We start from the raw sequence: 9,675 nt of genomic DNA, 5'->3' as shown, positions 1-9,675 counted from the left end.
CATTACTGACTTGAAAAGGCCCTAATCTGTAGTATTTTGGTGTGCCGAACACGAATATAACCGTGAAAAATTTGTATTGGCTCTCGTTTTGAAGATATTCATATACCTCATTTTCTATGTTTCACTGTGTAAATTTCTCCAGTAGGACTGCAGCAACATCCGGAATAATGATGTAACATTGCATAATACCATCATGCTCACATCATCCACAGTTGATTGCATCATTTTCTGATGCAATGCAATACTAATGCCATGCGGCTGCTGAAGTAAGTTGACGTCAGCAGTGTACTATACATGTGTAGGCCTATTATACTAATGCCAGGCGGCTGCTGAAGCTGACGTAAGCAGTGTACTATATAAAGCCCAATCAGATAGGTTCAGCATTTAAAATATTTTAGACGTTGTGCGAGACAGTTCAAGCTACTGTTACATAAAACTTATTATTTTATCCATTTACGTACAATAAAGAACAGTAATGCCTCGAAAGTGTGTTAATACCGCGGACAATTTTTGCTATATTTGTGGGGAAGTGACATTTGCCAACCAGAAGAAAAGTATCAATTCTCAAGTGAAGAAGGCATATCATCTTTACTTCGGATGCAAGGTTGGTGACCAAGACAAGCCTTGGGCTCCGCATATATGCTGTGCTACATGTACAACACAGCTTTCACAGTGGTTGAATTGCAAAAGGTCATCAATGCCGTTTGCAGTCCCAATGGTGTGGAGAGAGCCAAGCAACCACCTAAATGACTGTTACTTCTGCTTGGTTCCTCCTCTTTCCGGCGGAATAACGAAGCGAAAGAAGTCGAGAATAGTCTGCCCAAACATTCCGTCTGCATTGAGACCAGTTCCACATGGTGAGGGACTTCCTATTCCAGAACCTCCAGCAGAATATTCTCTTGATTCATCTGACGAAGACAAAGGTGAGTCGACCTGTTCTTCTCCTGGTCCATCAGCATGCAGTGATCCAGATTTTCACTGTGGTGCATCATCAACCCCACACAGAATAACACAGGAAGAACTAAATGACCTGATTCGTGATTTGGACTTATCAAAGAACAAGGCAGAATTGCTAGGATCAAGACTCCAACAATGGAATCTTCTAGAAGAAGATGTCACAATTAATGCATATCGAAAGCGCCACCAGCAATTGGAGCCTTTCTTCAGAAAGGAAAGTAATCTGATATTCTGTTCCGATATTGAGGGCCTCATGAATGCTTTAAAAATCACTCATGACCCACAAGAATGGAGACTATTTGTGGACTCTTCGAAACTGAGTCTCAAGGCTGTGCTTTTGCACAATGGAAACATTCTTCCATCTATTCCAGTAGCGTATGCTGTCCACATGAAAGAGACATACGATAACTTAAGGTAGCTACTGAATTCCATTGAGTATAACAAGTACAGCTGGCACCTCTGTGGTGATTTGAAGGTAGTTGCCCTTTTAATGGGACTGCAGCAAGGATATACAAAATACATGTGTTTCTTATGCGAGTGGGATAGCCGAGCAAGGGAAATGCACTACATGAGGAAGGAATGGACTCACAGGCAGAATGTAGCCATTGGAGAGAAGAATATCCAACACCCAGCTCTGGTTGAGGCTCAGAAAATCTTGCTACCACCCCTTCACATCAAACTAGGTTTGATGAAGAACTTCGTGAAAGCCATTGACCGGACTTTGCCAGCATTCCGATACCTGCATGAAAAATTCCCTCGACTCAGCGAAGCAAAGATTAAAGAGGGAGTTTTTGTGGGTCCTCAGATTCGAGAGCTTTTCAAAGATGACCGGTTCAACAACTTGCTGGAAGGTGACGCGAAACAAGCATGGAATGCTTTTCGCCTAGTTTCTACAAACTTCCTCGGAAATGTTAGGGCAGAAAACTATAAGGAACTAGTAGAAGACATGTTGATGAAGTATAAGAAACTTGGCTGCAATATGTCTCTAAAGATTCACTTCCTTCATTCCCATTTGGATTTCTTTCCTAGCAACTGTGGTATTGTTAGTGATGAACACGGCGAACGTTTTCATCAAGATATCGCAACAATGGAACAAAGATACCAGGGAAAATGGTCCACTACAATGCTGGCTGACTACTGCTGGACACTCCTCAGAGATGCTCCCGAACAGCTGTACAAGAGACAGGCGAAGAAATCTAAGATGTAGTCAATGACTTGATTTTTTATAGGTAGGCTATTACAGTTGACCTTTTACTATTGGAATGCATTTCGTTATGTAAACATTAATTTCTTGCAGATTACAAAAAAACTAGAGCCAATTTTGCAATTTGACTGTCATATTCGTGTTCAGCACATAAAAATTGATAAGAATTGACTAATTTTATTTCAGTAACATGACTTTTGTAAAAATTTGTTGTCCAGTGTAATCAAAATGTGTCCATAATATACTCTAACTGTAGTAGGAACCCAACATAAATAATACTAGTATCATTGCGTATGAATTCACATCAATATGAATAATACTCGTATCATTGCGTATGAATTCAATACAAATTTTCCACTATTAGACTGTTAATGCGAGAGTTTAAACTCTACAAAGTGGCAAAAAATACAATGTAAAAGAATAAAATAATTTCATAACTGAAATGAAAAGAAGAAAACTTTCAGGATTGCAGAAACAACTATGCTTGTGTCTACTATGTTTGTGTCTACCTCCTGAGAGGCATAAACACATTAGACAGTCCGGAATATACCCAACTTTGCTAAATTGGGCATAGTGAAAGAGCGACTTACGCAGCCAATGGTAAGAACGTAAGTAGTTAAGTGGGATACTATACGTACAATGGGAATTAGCATTACGGAGACCCCTGGGACAATATACGTACAATGGAAATTTAACATGGCGAAAAATCGTGGGTCAATATACGTACAAGGGGATTTAACATGGAGAAAAATCGTGGGACAATATACGTACAATGGAAATTTAACATGGAGAAAAACGCTGGGCCACTTTAGGGACAATGGGAATTTAACATAGAGTTTGGGTCTGTCTAGGGACAAGGGAAATTAACATGGGGAATAGAGTTTGGGCTCTTGGGATTTTTTTTTTTTAAAGTTTTTTTTAAATTTAAATTTAAATTTAAATTTAAATTTTAAAAAAAGGGGTAGGCAATGGAAAGGCTATCTCTTTTCGAGAAATATGGCTGGCCCTGAAAAGGGCCTTTGGGTTTTCTTCTGCTTCTAGTTTCTTCTTTTTCTCCACCAAGTTCTTATTTTATCTCCAACACTCTTTCTCTTCTTTTCTTTCTGTTTTTTCTCCTGCTCTTCTTTCTTCTTCTCTTCCTCCTCTTCTTTCTTCCTCTTCTCATTTTCTTCTTCTTTTTCAATCTTTTCGTTCCATTTGCTTATTCTTATTCTTTCCTCTTCATCCTCCTTCTCCTCCTTTATCTCTTTCATGACACCACTAATCTTGTCCTTTACCTTTTTTAAGTTATTAATTTCCATCTTTACACGATGGGGACTATAGGAATAATGGTCTTCAACCAGTCTTATCAACATCTGCTCCATCATTCCTAAGTTGTCTAAAACGTCTTGTAATGTTTGTATTTTGTCCATTTGGTTAGAAGCCATCTTCTTTTTTATTCTTTGCAGAATGGTTTGAACGACGAATACTGTGGGTTCTTATACTTAAAGCGCGTACGTGAAGGAAAACATCCCCCTAAAACGTAAAATTGATCTTACCTAGATCATGACCAAACAACGCGCGGACGTGAAGGAAAACATCCCCTACTTTTTCATTTCATATAATAAAACCCAAACTATACTCTCCACAGACGCTAAGAAACAATAAACAAATCCATAATCTACTATCCACACAATCGTACGTGAGCGGGTACAAACACAAACACACAAACACAAACACACAAACACATACGCTAAGAAACAATAAACAAAATCCATAATCTACTATCCTCACAATCGTACGTGAGCGCTTACAAAACCCAAACTATACTCTCCACATACGCTAAGAAACAATAAACAAATCCATAATCTACTATCCACACAATGGTACGTGAGCGGGTACAAACACAAACACACAAACACAAACACACAAACACATACGCTAAGAAACAATAAACAAATCCATAATCTACTATCCACACAATCGTACGTGAGCTGTTACAAAACCCAAACTATACTCTCCACATACGCTAAGAAACAATAAACAAAATCCATAATCTACTATCCACACAATCGTACGTGAGCGGTTACAAAACCCAAACTATACTCTCCACATACGCTAAGAAACAATAAAGAAACCTATAATCTACTATTCACACAAACATACCTTAGCTCTTACAAGCACCAACACACAAACACATACCCTCACACTATCTTAGAAAAGAGTTAGTGTTTATATTCACACTACTCTACCTACACATTGGCAAATTAATGGTTATTTCTTTTCTAGAGTATTGGGTAGCCCTGAAAAGGGCTGTTTTTTTGGAACTTCATGGACACCTAGTTAATGGTGGCACCTTCCAGGCCTGGCGCCACATACACATCTTATCCCCCAGTTACTTTTTACTTTTTTGGGGGAGAGAGCAGAGGCAGGATATGTCGCTTCAGAATCCCAATTTTCGCTCTCTGGGATTCTGAAATTTATTCTTCTTCTCTTCTTATCCTTCTCCTCCTCCTCTTCTTTGTTTCTTCTCTCCTCCTCTTTGTATCTTCTTTCCTCTTCTTCTTCTTCTTCTTTATATCTTCTCTCCTCCTCTTCTTTTTTTCTTCTTTCCTCCTCCTCTCTTAGCCTTCCCTCCTCCACAATGGCTTCCGCGGCCAGTTCATTCAACAGGCGCCTGGCATATTCCAGATGCACATGAAGTTCCAACAGTTTAGACAGTCTCGTGTTCATTTTTGGTGTTGATCAATCAACAAGGGTAGCTAGACTGTCCAGCGAGTTTCAATTTATAGTGAAAGCGCGGACGTGAAGGAAAACATCCCCCTAAAAAACATAAAATTGATGTTACCTACATCATGACCAAAAACAACAACGCGCGGACCTAAAAGAAACACTCACTCACTTTTTTATGCTACCCATCACTATTTTAAAAATTTTTATAAATCACTTCATTAGACTATCCACATACGCAAAGCAATCCAATCTAACTCCAAAATATACACCTCAAACACCAAAAAAAACATGATTTTAATCTACTATTCATACCAACTTACTTAAGCACTTACCAACACACAAACACATACCCTCACATTTTTTAAAAAAGAGTTAGTGTTTATTTTCACACTACTCTACCTACACACATTGGCAAATCGATCGTTATTTCTTTTCTAGAGTATTAGGGTAGCCCTGAAAAGGGCTGGTTTTTTTTGTTTGCTATGGCATTCTTTTTTTAGTTTCTAAGAATGCGATGTCCTCTGAGGATAGACTTTCTGGCGATAGGTCTGCTTCTTTGGAAAGAAAAGAAGAACTCTTTGGTGTCGATACGGCAATCGACAAAGCCTCTGTCAGGTTCAGGTTGCTGCTGCTGCTGCTGTTGTTGTTGTTGTTGTTGCTGCTGCTGTTGCTGCTGTCTCTGAAGTCTGTACTTCTCTGTCCATTCTTCTTTCTCCCTGTTCATTTCTTCTCTGAAGAGCTCTTCTATCAGGTCTTCAGTGACTTTTAACATTCTCACATTCTCTATTTCTTCTGGCTTCGGTATCAGACTGTGTCTGACCCTATGCAAATTCACGTAGGCTTCGTTGAGTTTAGCTAGTTTGGAGCACATCTTCTTAGGAGGATGAGTCGACAATGGATGGTTAGACTGGAAACAACCCGGTTCTTAAAGTTAAAGCGGGGACGTGAAGGAAAACATCCCCCACACGGTTTTTGAGTGTCATGAGAAGGATAGTAAGAAATGAAAGAGCATCAATCCAACATTCTTACAGCTAAACAAAAGACAAAGGCATTTTTTTCAAAACACAACATTTTTTATTCAAAAATCACTTAACACTAAACAACAACTCTAACATTTTTAACAATAATCCAACAATATAACATCAAACAATTTTTTTCAAAACACAACATTTTTTATTCAAAAATCACTTAACACTAAACAACAAGAACTCTAACATTTTTTAACAATAATCACTAAAAGTTAGTTTCTCCACTAGGTAAAGAGGGATAACAGTCTTCCATGGTTTCTAGTAATCTAGGATGACTTCTCTCAAACTGTTGATTTCTATGGTATTATCGAATTCTGCATACAGGATGACGTTCACCGTTTCATCAGGGTCTCGGTCTTTAAACTGAATTTCCACACGAATCTGGCCGGATTTTATAGGGTGGAAATGTCCCTCGTCGCTGCCTTGGTCTGGAGTGAAATCGAAAGCCCACAAAGCGTAGCCTCCTGCATAATCCTCGTACGTAATACCGTGACTGGTATTGGTTCCTAACTGTCCGGTGGCTACGTACAGGGACAAGTACGATCTCAAGTAATTCTTCTTGGTAGAGTCAGGTTCGAAAGGTCGGGTACACAAGGTCTTGCCATCGCGACTGACTTCGATTTTGGACACGCCAAAGTGTTGAAAGTAGAAAGGATTTTTTTTCGGCAGCTCCGTTGAAGGCTGTATTATCGACGATACCAACGATCAAACGTTTGGGTAACTGTCCTTGGAACAGATGATCTTCGATCATGGATCGCTGTCCCTTGGGAATGGTGAAGGTTTTCACTTCCACGCGTCGTATGGGATACTTGGCGGTCGTTCTACTCAACGTCTGACTGATGTCGTTTCCCACTTTAGGTAACACTTCCACACGGCGTACGTAGAGTCTGGCTTCTAGGATTTTGGTTTTGTAACCGTCACTATCAGCCATCAAATGGAAAGCGGCACTGCTACCATTCAGTCTCAGGCGGACATCCACCCCGTTCAGCATATACTTTTCTTGCAACCACATGTCCAAATGCAAACGATCCATCAGTTCTAAACTTGTGTCGGCTCCCGTGATTCTCTTTCTTCGTTCTACAAATCCATCATTGTTGTCTTTCTTTTCATCAGTTTCCAATATTTCAAACTTGGTAGGTTCGTCAGCTTCCTATACCACACAGGCATTGAGATGAGTGTTCTTGGCATCTATTCGGTACGTCAAGAGATTTTCCAGGTAGGCACGATAAGGGTAAGTATCCATGCTGCTACTGACCAGTTTGTTATTCAAGTACAAGTCCACTCCACTGAACAAGGAATGCATGAAATTGTTGACGGGAGCTACTGCTTCATCGTCTATAGCACCTCCAGTCTTATCTAGAATTTTGACTTTCAGGTACAAGTAACTGCTATTCAGATCGATGTAATCTTCGGGCTGTCCATTGATTTCAAACTCGATGGGAGCGGAATCGGTCAGTGAGGAGACGGGGTGAAATTCCACCCACTTGGATTCTTGCATGGTCATCATGGTAGGGGGCATGGCAAACAGATCCAGTTCCGTCTTGGAACAAGCGCAAGATTCTCGGTGCATCATTTTTTTGTCTATTTTCTCAATAATCGAAAACGTCTAAGTCTCGAACGGTTCTTCTTTTCTTGGCCTTTCTCGCTTGAAGTCTGGTGAAAGGGTGTTTTCTTCGTCGTCTCTTTCTGCCTTGTCCTTGCTGAATACCTGACTCGGTAGCGTGCAGGGCATTTATAGGTGTTTCTCGTTGGCCTAAAATGTCTTTGCCCGTTTGCAGCAAGACATTTTTGCCTGCCCTCATGAAGGCTTCTTTAGGGTTTTGTTTGTCGATGATGACATTTTGGAGAAATTCTTTGCCTTGCGTCAGTGCCGCATCTTTCAAGGCGTGCAATCCGCGTGTCACCATCGGTTTCAACACCGGGGCCACCGAACGAAAGGCCGATTTTAACATGTCTCCTAAACCTTGTCCTCGCTGTCGAGCAACCCCTCGGTACACTGGATACATGACTTACTTACGAGTCGTGAGAGAACCGTTTTCGAAAATGGAGTTTCACCGTGACTTTTCCTTTGGTGAATGGAATATTTTGTCCCAGATCTCCTTTTATAGCAATGTTGACCGTGTCCAAATACGACTTACTGACAGGCAAATAGTGAGGATGGACAAATTCGCGGTGGACGTGGTAAGTGTTTCCACCTTCCTCGTCAGCGTTCGTGGCAGAATCCACTTTGAAAGGAATGACACGCAGTAACGGTACGGAGGTGTGTCCCACCACGTTGTACTCCACCACATCGGAATACACGAACATCAAATTCAGTCCTTGGTTCAGTTCTACCGGGGCACGAAATAACTTGCTAAAAGACTCGTTGTCGTAAACGATGGGTAATTCGTTTTTCTTGAGCATGGCCTTTCTCATGTCCATGTCTCCGCCCAACATGTCAAACAATTCAGGACAAAATAAAATGGACACGATTTTACTTCGTTCAAATTTCATCAAGAAGCGACGAGCTGCTTTGTGGTACTCCATGGTGACATTTTTGTTGACATGCTCCAAAGCTTTCAGAAACACGACATTAAACCTGGAGGTTATGGTGCTGACCAAATGTTGACCACTAAAATAATAGCCTGGGGGAATGAACAAGTGATAGGTGGTGTACTTTTGTGTAGGGGTTTTCTTGTCATATTTGACATTGCTATCCATCCACTGTTGCATTTGCTCGTCATGAACTTCCACATCAAAAAAATTTTGATTGGGAAGGACATTGAGGACTTGGGTCGGGTGAATCATTTCTACTAAAGCCACTTCCCAATGGGCTTCGTGATCTAACGGGATGGCATGAGGTAATTTGGCCGTGTAACAGCACAACGTGTTCTTGGGAAACACCTCCATGGAACTGTCACTGGGTAAAGTTAAGTAAAATTGGTTTTGGTGACTCATAATTCCAGAGTTCTGTGGCTGTCCGAGGGGTTAGTGGACGTCAGAGGCGTGTCTCCGTCTAAAATGGGGTTCTGGTTGTGATTGAAGTGGTGACTGGCACTGGCACTGGACACAAGGTTCCCGTGGTTCCCGTTCGAGGTGAATTTCAGGGAGGGATTAGGAAGCAGGTAACCGATGCAACTGCTCAATAAAATGGTCCACAATTGTTTGTCTCCTTGTTGCAAACTCAAATTGGCGATGGCTGCCCCGATGACACAATACACCACGAAGATTTGGCAGAAAAAGACGATTTGCGTTTTAGGCACACGTTCTCCACACCACACCCACAAGGGTTGTTTTTGTAAATCTTGCACAGAAGAACTAGGGGAAGGAGGAGTGGTCGACATAGCTGCGTCTGCTGTGTGAAAAGGCATGATGGTCACTTCTTTTTATAGTCGATGACTTGCGAAGCGTCGATCCAAGGATCAAAACTGGGCGGATATCCTTTCCAACGTACTTTGACTTCTTTGACACGTCGTTTGCCCACTTTACGGGTTCTGCGTTCGAGAATGCTTTCGATGTCGTACACGTCGTCTTCTTTTTTGGTGACACGTTGTAACTCGGCCAAATAAAACGTTCCTTTGAGCACTTCTCCATTCATGTCTTCCAATTTATAGACGGTAGGATGACGGCCATGCACTCGTCCAGTGACGCGAAACAATTCGGTCGTCCAGTTAGGTAAGTAACCTTTGTCGAAAGTGCGTTTGGTTTTGCCAATGCGCACCCAATCTCCTACGGCCAACTCTCCACTTTTCTTGGGGACAGCCCTCGTCGGGGACGTACCAAACAGGCGCTCAA

The sequence above is a fragment of the Sinohyriopsis cumingii genome, chromosome 10, assembly GCF_028554795.1.
Source record: "Sinohyriopsis cumingii isolate HCF-2022 chromosome 10, ASM2855479v2, whole genome shotgun sequence".
Taxonomy (NCBI): Eukaryota; Metazoa; Mollusca; class Bivalvia; order Unionida; family Unionidae; genus Sinohyriopsis; species Sinohyriopsis cumingii.
This window is presented reverse-complemented; position numbering follows the sequence as displayed.